The following is a 15,568-nucleotide window of genomic DNA, read 5'->3' on the forward strand; positions in this document are numbered from 1 at the left end:
GGAGAGACAGACAGAAGAGGACTGCAATCTTCTCGTCACTCTCTCCTGGCTTTGTCTCAGGTTAATGAAACAAGACTGGAGAGGATATGGGCCAAAACTCAGCATGGCCTCTACGTTCACTTAGTGTTGCCTGTGAGTTTTACCCAAGCTGCCCTCTCTTAACAGGGGAAGTGTTTTAAATGCACATTCTTGTCACAATGCACCCAACATGAAAATGAAATACAAATACCCACAGTGTGCTATGTAATGAGTGTGAGGTGTGAGTCAGAAGTTCACATACATGCAGGAGGTGACTTGTACATAAACATGTTGGTTTGCATGTTATTCTTCCTCTTTGTTTGGAAGGTTTTCCTCCAACTTTTGGAATGTGATGTGTTTGGCATTGCTTGAATATTTCCTTTTTAAAGGTGCAGTGCCCCCTCAGCCAGACCACTGTGCCACCTCTATCATAATTTTGTATCTGAACCAATTATAATAATTTAGTTATTATCTTTTAAATTAGTTTTACTTTTTGACAGCCTGAATATTCAACTCAACTATAAAATAAATTAAAGCAAATAGTTATGAAATGATTGACATCGGGTTAGATAGGCCACTTTACTCATGTACTTTTACTTGTTCAAATGTTCCGATACCTCACATCATACAACTGAGTAGCGCTGCTCATGTGCGAGCCACTAAAAACAGTTTATACTGAAATTAATTGGTTCGTTCTGATATTTCGTTGAAACAAGGAACATTATTCACAGGCTTCCCAGCGTCATTTGAGTGAGGACATACTGTACTGTAGAAGAGAGCGCTTAAAACGTTTGCACATGCATGTACAAAATGAAATGAAGCTCATTTTGATCAAATTAAAATCATATTTGTAACGCAAGTAACAACAGAACAGAAGATATAATTGTACAGCTATAGCTAAAGCGTAATTCCTTGAAAAAATGCATCAATTCATAATGTGATAAAATTTAAATGATTCTGATTATTGTGATGGGTCACACACAACACTCAGTAGCATATCTATATGTTCTTTGCAATGCCACTGAATGGACATCATAAAAATAAAAATGTGAATAAATGAGTATAATATTTTGTATAAGAAGCATCACTGTTCCATTATAAGAGTAATTTGTGAGTGAAATACCCTATACAGGGGTGTAGCAGTCATTTTAAAAGTGGGTGGCGCACAGCTTTCAGTAGGTTGCTTGCACAAACCCAACACTTACAGTGCATTATTAATATATTAAAGTATATATATAAGTATTATATTAATACACTCACCTAAAGGATTATTAGGAACACCTGTTCAATTTCTCATTAATGCAATTATCTAATCAACCAATCACATGGCAGTTGCTTCAATGCATTTAGGGGTGTGGTCCTGGTCAAGACAATCTCCTGAACTCCAAACTGAATGTCAGAATGGGAAAGAAAGGTGATTTAAGCAATTTTGAGCGTGGCATGGTTGTTGGTGCCAGACGGGCCGGTCTTAGTATTTCACAATCTGCTCAGTTACTGGGATTTTCACGCTACAACCATTTCTAGGGTTTACAAAGAATGGTGTGAAAAGGGAAAAACATCCAGTATCGCGGCAGTCCTGTGGGCAAAAATGCCTTGTTGATGCTAGAGGTCAGAGGAGAATGGGCCGACTGATTCAAGCTGATAGAAGAGCAACTTTGCCTGAAATAACCACTCGTTACAACCGAGGTATGCAGCAAATCATTTGTGAAGCCACAACATGCACAACCTTGAGGCGGATGGGCTACAACAGCAGAAGACCCCACCGGGTACCACTCATCTCCACTACAAATAGGAAAAAGAGGCTACAATTTGCAAGAGCTCACCAAAATTGGACAGTTGAAGACTGGAAAAATGTTGCCTGGTCTGATGAGTCTCGATTTCTGTTGAGACATTCAGATGGTAGAGTCAGAATTTGGCATAAACAGAATGAGAACATGGATCCATCATGCCTTGTTACCACTGTGCAGGCTGGTGGTGGTAGTGTAATGGATGTTTTCTTGGCACACTTTAGGCCTCTTAGTGCCAATTGGGCATCGTTTAAATGCCACGGCCTACCTGAGCATTGTTTCTGACCATGTCCATCCCTTTATGGCCACCATGTACCCATCCTCTGATGGCTACTTCCAGCAGGATAATGCACCATGTCACAAAGCTCGAATCATTTCAAATTGGTTTCTTGAACATGACAATGAGTTCACTGTACTAAAATGGCCCCCACAGTCACCAGATCTCAACCCAATAGAGAATCTTTGGGATGTGGTGGAACGGGAGCTTCATGCCCTGGATGTGCATCCCACAAATCTCCATCAACTGCAAGATGCTATCCTATCAATATGGGCCAACATTTCTAAAGAATGCTTTCAGCACCTTGTTGAATCAATGCCACATAGAATTAAGGCAGTTCTGAAGGCGAAAGGGGGTCAAACACAGTATTAGTATGGTGTTCCTAATAATCCTTTAGATGAGTGTATATACATATTATTTACTTTTAATATTTGTAGTATTTTAAAGATTCAAGTATTGAAAAATAATTGCAAAATTAGCTACAAAAACAAAGGGCATCTTGTAGATCAATTGCTTCTGTTTCACACATGACAGTAAAAGATGGAGCACTAGCTGGTCCTGAATAAATTATTTAATCGATTACAATCATGACAGTCGTGCATGTGCACAATTTTATTTTTAACTCTTTGTGCATTGTTGGATTTAAATGCATCCAAGTGGCTTGAGTGTTTTGACTACATTCACCAAAATATATTCAGATCCATTTAAAGATTCAGTGACCATTTCTGGTGATTCCAGAAGGTGGTGACAAATGAGTGTCTTGTGTGAAATTAGTTAGTCACTGAATCAACGATCAAAAGAAAATTTTAATCCTTTAAAATGTGTATGTCTACAGACCAACAAAGAGAATTAGTAGAGGTTTTAAGCAATATAAGAACAAAACAAAGCTATCATTTCTCTACAGTTTGTGAGCTGAGCATGACTTTTATCAAAAGACAACAATAATAGTCTTATAATAATTAGAGTTTCAATTACAACCGTAGGCCTATGTGTTCATGTATAAAAAAAGCATGTCTACATATCTATTCACTTCAGTAAACTGCATGTGTTCTAAGAACACAGCAGATCTATCTTTTTTCCAACAGTTTGTCGACTGCACACCAACATAGAGGTGAAAAATAGGAGCTGATAAAAAAATAGCTTTACATATTTAACACAGATCTAGTAATCTGCTTAAATTGGTAAAAACAACCAATCAAACTATTACCTCACAAACATAATATAAAAAGCATAACTTAATGAAAACTGCGCAGATATAAAATCCATTACAAAGTGTGCTTAAAAGAAGGATTGTACTTTCTTTTTCTTCTCTAGTGCATTTCACATAAAGCTGCAAATCAAGAATGATATGCAGATAAATAAGTCTAATTTGTGTGTTCCTCATCTCTAGATTATTAATTTAGATCAACATCAATGCCAATCAATTTAATGGATAAATGAGCATTGTTGTAAGCAACTTTGTAGAAATGAATGGATTGATTAGACTGTCTGACTGACGGTCTATTGTGTAAGGGTTGTTTCGGCTCATAAAATGCACCTGTGATTAGCTGGATGGTTGCTTAATCAGCCCAAAGTAATGAAATGCAAAGAATACTGTATACAAATCCACCATTTGGACTCTGTATGGCTTTAGCTTGGAAAACGTGTCCCTCACGTCCCCCCGCAGCTGCTACGCACTTGACCCTATCCTTTATTTATATGTAGGGCCTACACAAGCATATTATATTGCACAAATTATGATTAAAACTTGCATAATATTAAGTGTACAACATAAAGATTAAACATAGTGGTAATCTAGTTGATTCGAGCCATTTTTAAAATTATAACAGTGATGGGCCCACGGCACCGTATTTTTTTCTGCATTTGGCCCCCAACCGAAAACGTTTGGACACCCCTGCCCTAAGCCCTTGATCACTTGGAGCACGTTGAAGGCTGATGACAATTTGTGGAATAATTTAATGATTTTTGCACCTGAGAAGATTGATACAATCACAGATTCAGGTAAGTTTAGTTGTAATTTCAGAGGTGTATACATTTTGTCTGTTAAGAACATTTTATTTCACTTCCACCATACATTACAGTTGTCTAGGGGTGGGGTGGGGTAGGTTAAGTGCCTGTGCTACATTGTCAAAATCGAGTAGCATTGTGAGATATAGAGTATCTGAGTAGGCTAGTTCCCTCTGTCAATATTAAGGGGTTAAGTGTCTGTCAGTAGAAAATTCCCTCGTCCACTTAACAAAGTGGAACAGACTTCCAAAATGGCAGTGGGTTTTCCCCTAAGGGGAAGTGCTTAGGGAAGTTAGCGAATGGATGTATAAAGTAAAGTGGAACACAGCCATGGATTTAACCACTGGAGATTTATGGATTACTTTCATGCTGTCTTTATGTGCTTTTGGAGCTTAAAAGTTTTCGTATCATTCTCTTGCATTGTATTGACCTACAGAGCTGAAATATAAAAAAAAAATCTTCATTTGTGTTCAGCTGAAGAAAGAAAGTTATTCACATCTGGTATGGAATGAGGGTGAGTATTTGATGAGAGAATTTAAATTGTTTCCTTCAAGGCAAGTCGGGTCATTACACGGCCATGTTCACATCTAGGCAGCATATTTCCAAAACGTAGGATGGCGGGGGAAAACTAATTGATATTTATGAGTAAAGCACAACCCTATATTTTTTTTATTGTTAGGTTTAGGGATAGGGCTGGGTTATAGTTTCTCTGACCTATCAGGAAGCACTTTCCTGATGAATGCTACTAAATCGTCCAATCAGGTAGCGATTTCCTCATTAATTTAAATTAGTCTTCCTCTGTCATCCTATGTTTTGGAAATTCCGCTTCACTTCTGTCTCTCTTTTGGATATAAGTGTGATACAAGTACAGCTTTTGTTTACCAGAATGGGGAAAAACTGAAATCTACCAAACGGTTGATCAAGATTACGATCAAATAACAATCTGACAACAATGGTCAAATAAATTGTGCTTGTTTAGCTCAGATCACACAAAAAAATGTGAACTGTCTCATCCTATACTGTCTCTGATGCTGAATCCACATTGGTAGGTGACAGTGTTAAGTCAAAGACCTCCAAAATATCAGCCAAACAAATGATGTCTACACTATATATTGTATTGGTACATTAATTGTCTTATCGGTCCCTAAAGGGTACATAATAGTACCTTAAGTATAAAGGTCCATTGGGTGTTCAATCTTTGCACTGAAAGTGTAATATCTGTAAAGAGCTATCTGTAGCATACCCATTCGTCTCAATGGCAGTTGCTCTGATGGCACAGGACCCCCCAGAAGTACGCAATTTGAAATCTGCCATCTTAGCTCATGGGCACACTGTGCTCACATCCAGCCAATCACCTGAGCTGTAAATTCCTCAGAAGAATGACATCCTCACAATGCCGATTGCACTATAAGAAAGCACACTGTCCCAAGTCCTTAACTAACAACTATTCTGAGCTGTGACATGATAGAGAAAAATATAAGTACATTTTATGCTTTTAAGAGCCCTCAAAAACAAACCAGACTGTGTTAAAACATCTACCATAATAAAATTAATTATTTGCAATTTATATTTAGCTTGCAAAAAAGATATTTAGTGAGAATGCATGGCTACTTCAGATTGGCCTTCAATAGCCGAATGGTACTGCCAGGTAATCTACTAGCAGGGGATAACTGGGACATGCTAACCAGTCAAACCTTGACCCCTTGGTCTGTTTACTTAATGACCATATTGGTGACACTCTGGGGCCTCTTTTTTCTATTCATGCAAGAACAAATCCTATGTACTTGAATGGGAAAAGACTGAAGTGGTGTCATCAAATTTGTTTCTATAGCTGAAATAATACTAAAAAAACAAACAACAAAATAAATATTTAAAATATAATAAATAAAATATTTTTCAGGTTGATCCAGGTAATGTGCATACCATATGTACCAAATCTAGACTCCAAATTCACAGATATCAACCAAAATTTACCCAAGTAGAGCCAAAGTACCTGTGAGACAGCCATATTTAATGTCTCATAATGAATATATTTAGCATATTTGAAGCCATAAATTAGCTTCCATTCTGTCTGAACAGGTGCAAAAACATGTGGAGAGTTCCTTATGGGCATGAAGGGTCAATAGGCTTTATTGTATATGCTGATTGGGGGGGGGTTAACATCCTCCCTATGCTATCTCTTGCTTATTAAACTTTATCTAACTCCCATTTTTTGTTCTCTTTAGGATTAACCAATGCAGGGTAACCATGGGAACGGCAACAGCAGGCAATCTGAGGCAGAATCATAACAGTGCTGCTAGAGCTCTCGCAGCCAATAGTTATGGTTTGTGTGTGTGTGTGTGTGTGTGAGAGAGAGAGAGTTGGGATTCTGGGTAAAGGAACAACAAAGGAAGGAGCAGGAGTCTTACTGTGATAACAGAGTTCTTAGCATTACTTGTGCACTCTAACATTCTGACACTCGTGTCCACGGTCTCACGTGAATATCACACCAGAATAAATGAATTGTAAGCAGATCAAATCAAAATATTTGAAAGAGCTCTTTTTCTCTGTCATTCTCTTTGTGTGCTTTATTAGCAGGCATTTAGATCAAACTGTAGAAACCCCCTTTTACAATATTTAGATTTATATTCCCAATATAGTCCTTATAGTCTTGAGTGACTTCTTTTATATAATGTTTTCTATATAATACAAATTATTTACACATACAGTGAAGTCCCTTTTTAATTACTAATTATATTAACAACATAACAATTTGAGTGAAATAGTGAAGTTGAATTTTGAATGAATTCATTCAGTTGAATGAATTTTTTTGCATTCGGTTTGACCTTTTGCATTAATGACAGCATGCACTCGAGCTGGCATGGACTCCACAAGTTTGTCCAAAACCTGATGATCCATGTATGACAGCATGATTTGAAAATGCTCCAAAGAGATTCTTGTGTGATTCAATGGAAGTAAGGATACCTGACCTAAACTGGTCAGTCTCACAATTTAGCTCATCTGATTAGTCACATAGAAACAGTGCAGAATCTTAAAGGGTTAGTTCACCCAAAAAGGAAAATCCTCTCATGGTTTACTTACTTTTAAGCCATCCCAGATCTGTATAATTTTCTTCTTCAGCAGAACTGAAGTGAAGCACATTTCAGCTCTGTTTGTCCATATAATGCAAGAAAATGGGTGCCATTTCAGGCTGCTAGCTATTTGGCGGTCCAAAAGACATTTTTATTCAGCATAAAAGCAATCCACACAACTCCAGTCGATAAATAAATGTCTTCAAATGCACATTTATATGTCTGTGTGAAAAATAAATAGATAATTAAAAATTATTTATTTTTTTTAATCGCTTCCTGCCAGCAGTTGAATCATCACATTGCTGTCGTGTGACCTACGCACAATGGCGCGTTTATACGAGAAGTCAGAAGCACGCAACAGAGGAACGAATGTCATGTGAGGGTTAGGTCATTTCAAACAGCAATAAAGTGCTAGCCGGAAGCAACGATTTAAATTTAAACATGTTTTAAATATCGATTTGTTTCTTACACCAACCTATCAATTTCTTGCTTCAGAAGACATGAATTGATCTACTAGAGTTGTGTGGATTACTTTTAGGCTGCCTTAATATGACTTTTGGACCATCAAATATCCTGATGGCACCTGTTTGCATTATATGGACAAAAAGAGCTGAAATTTGTTTATAAAAATCTCCAATTCGGTTCTACTGAAGAAGGAAAGACGTACAGATCTGGGATGGCTTAAAGGTGAGAAAAGTATTTCTTATATACTTTACATCATTCCATTTCAGTGTTTTTATTTTTTAGATCCTATGAATTATTTCCGGGTTTATATTAGATTTTTCAGTTTGATCTCAGACTGTTGGACCCCACTGTATTTTCATCAAAAATTCTGGTTAGAAAATATAGTTCATGGTGTGATCACACAGGAAAATTAACTATAGGAGGTTGAATAGTTTGTCTGCTGAAATCAGTCTATGCTTTCTGAATTTCCAAACTGCCCCCCAGTGGCCGAAACTTGACCTAAAATCATGCACATGCGTTCTTTCACATACTTTTGTGATTGAATGTGATGTGAAATTGCATCAGATTTTTGGAAATATTTGAGTGGCAATTACATTAATACACAACAAACCCTAAACTTAACCGTAACAGTACTGAGACAAAACATTATTATTTCATTTATGTTTGTTCATAATGGCGCTTGTCTTGTATTTGGCAAATTTGGGTCCGAATTTAATTGGAATAACATTCATAACTAACACACATATTTCCTGTGTGATCATGTTGTCTAGAATATGTTTTAGACAAAATTGAAAAACAACAGTACAGATTTACTGATAGTTGGATATACACTAACTGAGCTCATGTGATTGAGCACTGATGATTGATGTGAACATTAACTGAAGCTCCTGACCCGTATCTGCATGATTTTATGCATTGCACTGCTCCCACGTTATTGGCTGATTAGATAATCGCATGAATAAGTAGGTGTACAGGTGTTCCTAATAAAGTTCTCAGTGAGTGTATGTCCTTTATCAGATGCTTTTTGATCCACAATGTCTTACATTTCCTACAGAGACAATCCCCCTTTAGAAACTTTAGAGTGATGGAAAATATTAGTAACTATAGTTTATAGATCACCCATATGGATTATATCCTGGGACCATTCCGTGCCTAAAGAACAAATACATTGTAAAAGTTGTAAAGAACTGCAGTACTAAAAAACAACTAAAACTCCTTTGACAAGAATCTACAAGCACATACAGTTTGGACATAAAATTCGTAGGAGCTTGAAAGATGCTTTTAAGAGAAACCCTTCTTGTTTTTTTTTTTTTGTTTTTGTTTTTTTTATACAGCAACGTGAAGTGCAAGATAACAGCATGAAGGCAGATCCTCATCTCACTCATCTACTGCTCTCAGTGGAGACAATTTGTTTTCACCATTTTTATCATCAATCCTCATCATAAGTTAGAGTGGAGGCGAAACAGCGGATGAAAATAAGTTAATAAAATACATTAGAAACGCTGCCCTAACCTACACTCACCTAAAGGATTATTAGGAACACCATACTAATACTGTGTTTGACCCCCTTTCGCCTTCAGAACTGCCTTAATTCTACGTGGCATTGATTCAACAAGGTGCTGAAAGCATTCTTTAGAAATGTTGGCCCATATTGATAGGATAGCATCTTACAGTTGATGGAGATTTGTGGGATGCACATCCAGGGCACGAAGCTCCCGTTCCACCACATCCCAAAGATGCTCTATTGGGTTGAGATCTGGTGACTGTGGGGGCCATTTTAGTACAGTGAACTCATTGTCATGTTCAAGAAACCAATTTGAAATGATTCGAGCTTTGTGACATGGTGCATTATCCTGCTGGAAGTAGCCATCAGAGGATGGGTACATGGTGGCCATAAAGGGATGGACATGGTCAGAAACAATGCTCAGGTAGGCCGTGGCATTTAAACGATGCCCAATTGGCACTAAGGGGCCTAAAGTGTGCCAAGAAAACATCCCCCACACCATTACACCACCACCGCCAGCCTGCACAGTGGTAATAAGGCATGATGGATCCATGTTCTCATTCTGTTTACGCCAAATTTTGACTCTACCATCTGAATGTCTCAACAGAAATCGAGACTCATCAGACCAGGCAACATTTTTCCAGTCTTCAACTGTCCAATTTTGGTGAGCTCTTGCAAATTGTAGCCTCTTTTTCCAATTTGTAGTGGAGATGAGTGGTACCTGGTGGGGTCTTCTGCTGTTGTAGCCCATCCGCCTCAAGGTTGTGCATGTTGTGGCTTCACAAATGCTTTGCTGCATACCTCGGTTGTAACGAGTGGTTATTTCAGGCAAAGTTGCTCTTCTATCAGCTTGAATCAGTCGGCCCATTCTCCTCTGACCTCTAGCATCAACAAGGCATTTTCGCCCACAGGACTGCCACATACAGGATGTTTTTCCCTTTTCACACCATTCTTTGTAAACCCTAGAATTGGTTGTGTGTGAAAATCCCAGTAACTGAGCAGATTGTGAAATACTCAGACCGGCCCGTCTGGCACCAACAACCATGCCACGCTCAAAATTGCTTAAATCACCTTTCTTTCCCATTCTGACATTCAGTTTGGAGTTCAGGAGATTGTCTTGACCAGGACCACACCCCTAAATGTGGTGATTGGTTGATTAGATAATTGCATTAATGAGAAATTGAACAGGTGTTCCTAATAATCCTTTAGGTGAGTGTATATCAGATAGTGTTCTCATATATAGTCGAAAGTTCATAATTTTTAAAGAATATGCATTTATCTTTGATATATTATGACTAATGAGCCAACTTCCTGTGGATCAGAAAAGCATTCAATCTTTCCACATTTAACTTAATGGGGATTAGAGACTCATTTTGTAAAAATTAAATTTATCAGCTAAATTAATTAAGAACAAATTATGCCCCTAAAACTGGGACAATTTCATTTTAATTTTCTAGATGAATCTTTTCTAGATGAATCCACTTTTTTCCTCTTAAACTAGACAGCTCATGTCAATTAGTACATGCCTTTGTATTGTTCTATGGGGCTTGATGTCACATTGGGAAAGGCTAAATATCAATAATAATAAATAAAAAATGTTGTGCTTCTATCTGCCAAAAATTTAATTTCACTATCACATTTTTATTTATTTGTATTATTGTTTTCATTGTCATTAATTCAGGTAAGAAATATAATGAAGGTATTTTTTGAACTGGGTATTTTTCATAAATGTCAGGTTAGGTTGTCACAGTTTTACTGGGGCAAGTTGTGTTTCAAATGGTATAAATTCATAAAAAAAAATGTATAGGATATTTTTTGGCCAAAACAATGGTTTAATATTTTTGTACATTACCTTTTACGTTTTTGCTGTTTAGTTAGTTGTATTGTGTTAAAAATAGCTATATTTTATAGAGTCTATAGCAGGCTGATAAATGATAGATTATGACAATTTATCACATATAGTGTGACAACATGTTTCGTTTGTGTCTATGCTTAAAATACAGAGCTAATAAACTGATCCGATCATGGCTACCTGATTTCAAAATATGCATTAGTCTTATGTTAAATGTCACAGAAAACGATTTATTTGTACAAACTCCCTAAAATCCTTTCCGAAAGTTTATAACCATGGAATGAAAAATACTTGGGTGGTTAAAGGTTTGAAATAGTTCAAAAATAATTTTCCATCCCAGCAGGTCCTCAGCTGAGAGAATGTGTCAGGCAATGTGTTGTTAAAAGAAATAATTGTATTACTGGTGATAAAACATTTTGCTTTTCAATTGAAACAAAAAGGGCAAAAAAGCTGTGACTGTTATGGATAATTTAAAAATATAAAATACATGTTTTTTTACATTCAGTTTTGAATTTCAGCAAAAAGGGCAAAAAAGCTGTGACTTTTATGGATAATTGAATTTATATATATATATATATATATATATATATATATATATATATATATATATATATATATATATATATATATATGTGACCAGGCCAATAATAGCCTGCAATTGGAATACATACCCTTAGGGGTCACCCTTGTGAATATGTGTGATGAAGTATCCAAAAGAGAGGGTGATGTAGTGTCCGGTGTTAGAGATCCCTATGCGCAGGTGTCAGTAGGTGTGTGTGTCGGAGTGGAGAGAAGCGCCATTTATGAGGAATAGAGTGAGAGCTCACTTGTGTTGTTTGAGTGAGTTCGTTGGGCAGTCGAAATATTCTACTGTTGCACCGAATTTGTGTTTCTCCGTGTGCAAGAGATCTTCATGGGGCGAGTTTGAAGAGGCCTCCGTGATGGAGATTGAGCAGGGGAGAAGCGAGACACGCGAGCGTACACGTGAATTATTAGTCACGTGACTGTTCCTGTACGGTGCAGCGCTTCATAAAAGAACAGTAAAAGCCACTACCGTTGTTTATTAGGGGTTTAATCACTTCCATAAATAATTTGTGTAATTTGTTTAACTTTTTTTTCTTTGTTATTTTGGAACATTGTATTTCCGATATACAATTGTTTTGAGTATTGACATCCTATTAAGGTTTTGTTTTGTTCTTTTGCTGCTGTTGTGAGTTTTTGTGTAAAACGCCTACACACAAACGGGAACCACAGACATTAATGCCGTGTCTTTCTCAAGCGCGGTCAGAAATAAAGAATCCATCTTAGATGTCTTGCTGTGTCTGTGTCTCTTTAACAGGAAGCACGTTTACACGGCCACATCTTTTTGGTGTCAGAAGTGGGATTGTTCCTTTCTGTGGGTTTCCCCTTTGTGGTCAGGTTTCCTTTTTTTCTCTTTTCCTTTTTTTCTTTCTCTTGTCAAATACATTAACCTAATTGGGTGGTAAACAGCGGTAGTGGTGAAGGCTGGTCACGTTCCACAGAGTCAGCAGAGAGCTGTGTACTGAGTCTGGAAGGACAGCGAGGAGACAAAGAGCCAGCGCATCAGGACCTGCTAGAACGTGAAGTCGGTAACAGATTGTGTTTGCGTGTGAACTTTGCAGAGACTGGAACTCTTGATAACTGAGGTATGGAGACAGGGGCCCCTGAGGACGTGGTCACCTGGGAAGAGGACGACCAAGGTGACCACTGGTGCTGCCTCTGAGGCAGGCGATGATGAGAGAGGTAACCCTTTCATACAGCTACAGTCTCAAATTCAGGAGCTGGGGAGGAGACACGACCAAGTGATGTCTACACTTACTAAAAGAGGCTGTTTTGAGTGCACTGAATGGGACTTATTTTTTAACGATGATGACTGTTGTAGTAATCATGAATTGCTGAATGATACAATAACCTGTTATGTTAATTTCTGTGTAAATTCAGTGGTTCAAACAAAGAATATCAGAATCTATCCAAATAATAAGCCGTGGATTAACAAAGATTTGAAACATTACCTAAACATGAAGAAAATAGCCTTCTTGCAGAATGATCAGCAGAAAGTAAAAGAGTTCAACAAAGCAGTAAAACGTAAGATAAAACATGCACAGAATGAATATAAAGAGAATGTCGAAGAGAAATTAAAAACAGGGAATGTAAAAGACGCATGGAAGGGTTTGAATACAATGATGGGTAGACAAAAGAAAAGAATTCAACAACGTGAAGAAGACCCTCATTGTTTTGCAAATAATCTTAATATTTTTTATTCACGATTTGATAATGATTTTAATGATAATTTGTCTGCTAGTAATGAATTAATGATGACCATGACTCAATCACAGCCTATGATTATACAGGAAAGGGAGGTTGTCACAGTGCTTCATAAAATTAAACCGCATAAGGCACCTGGCCCAGATGGCCTGAAGGGGAAAGTCTTGAAAGAATGTGCAGCACAACTTGGTCATGTGTGTACAAGGTTGTTTCAAACCTTCCTGGACAATGGTTTTGTACCATTAGCCTGGAAGAATTCCATTGTCATTCCGGTGCCAAAAATACCTAATGCAAAATCTCTCAAAGACTTTCGCCCAATCACACTCACATCTATTCTGTGGAAATGTATGGAGCGCATAGTATGTAAGGAATTGTTATCCCAAATTGAGACATGCATAGACCCCCTGCAATCGGGCCAATAGGAGCACTGTGGATGCCTCCCTTACTCTTTTAAATAAGGTTCAAAATCATCTAGACAACTCAAATTCCTATGTTCGAATACTCTTTATGGATTTCTCATCCGCTTTTAATACCGTCCAACATTATCTTCTTCTAAAGCGCCTCTATGAGTTAGGTGCTAGCAGTTGGATGATTTTATGGATTAAGGAGTTTTTAAAAGGTCGCCCTCAGCGAGTTTGTGTTAATAATAATGTTATGTCGGATTGCTTGGTTCTAGATACTGGGGTACCGCAGGGATGTGTACTGTCTCCAATACTTTTTTCCGCATACATAAATGAACTGAAGTGCAATGACGATAACCTTACCCTTATAAAATATGCCGATGATATAGCATTGGTCTCATGTCAGAAAGAAATGAACTGCACCTCATATTTTGAGTACATCGACAGTATCATCCGTTGGTTTGAGAGTAGTTCTTAATATCGAAAAGACAAAAGAGTTATGTTTGAGAAATCAATCAAGAAGAGTAGATACTGCATCTGAATATAAACCAGTTGTCATAAAAGAAAAAACTGTAGAGCAAGTCTCGAATTTCAAATATTTGGGTACAATTATAGATGAGAAACTTAATTTTGATAGTAATGTGGAGTATATTCATAAAAAAGCACGACAACGCCTGGGTCTCCTTAGGAAACTGAGAAGCTTCAATGTTAGTCAGCAGACCCTAACTATGTTGTATCGATCAATGATTGAGAGTATTCTCACATATAACATTATTTTATGGTACAGCAATCTAACACTGAAACAAAAGAACAAACTCTCACAAATAATCAATCAAGCAAATAAGATTACTGGACAAAAACAACAGCCACTACAGAGCTTATTCGATCATTTTATGGGAAAAATGGCAATTGCAATTTTTAAAGATAACACTCACCCTCTTCACTCTGCTTTTGAATTGCTCCCATCTGGACGTAGACTAAAAATACCCTTGGCTAGAAAAAATCTCTACAAAAGATCGTTGCTTCCTATGGCAGTGATTATCTTAAATCGTACAGTGTTTTAATTGAAACAATAGAGCGACTGCTAATATTTTTAAATTCTTCTTTTTTATAGTGTTTAACTATATTATTATTATTTTTTTTTGTATTTGTGTTGTTGATATGCGATGTGTCTTATGTTACAGTGTCAAAGAAAAATTTCCGCTCTGTGAAAACAGACTGGACAATAAAGTAAAGTAAAAGTAATATGAGCAGTGTTAATACCAGGTCTTATGTCTATATTCCCAGAGAAAGACAAATTGTACCTTATTGTGGTGACTCTGGTAAAGACTGTCAGACTGTTGATGAGTTTATCGAGGAACTTGAACGAGTAATCTGGGTAAGGGGATTGAGTGCAGATGATCAAGTAGATTTTATTTTGTCACATCTAAGGGGATCTGCACTTGATGAGGTTAAATTGTGTATGGGGGTAGAGGATGCACTGCCTCAGGACCTTTTTGCTTATCTGAGGGCTGCTTTCCGAGAGAAGCGGACAACCCCTCAGCTGTTACACGCCTTCTATGCACGGAAACAGTTAGAAGGGGAGGACCTCCGGGAGTATTCGCATGCCTTGTCAGTGATGTTAAATGCCGCACTCCAACAGTCGTCTAACGCGGTGCCTTACATGCAGCTAGCTCTGAGGGATCAATTCATTGAGGGTGTAAGGGACTCCATACTCCGGCGGGAACTGCACAAAATAGTGCGAGACCGGCCTCATGCAACGCTATTTGAGGTCAGGGAGGAGGCGCTGATGTGGTGTGCAGAGGAGAGACCCCGCGGGGCGAGCGTTGCCAGAAGTCGTAACTTGATGGGCCTGGGTGTAGAGGGGGGTGTGAGATCTGCGAGTGTAGCATCATCCTCA

Source organism: Xyrauchen texanus, chromosome 5 (genome assembly GCF_025860055.1).
Source record: "Xyrauchen texanus isolate HMW12.3.18 chromosome 5, RBS_HiC_50CHRs, whole genome shotgun sequence".
In the NCBI taxonomy this organism is placed as follows: domain Eukaryota; kingdom Metazoa; phylum Chordata; class Actinopteri; order Cypriniformes; family Catostomidae; genus Xyrauchen; species Xyrauchen texanus.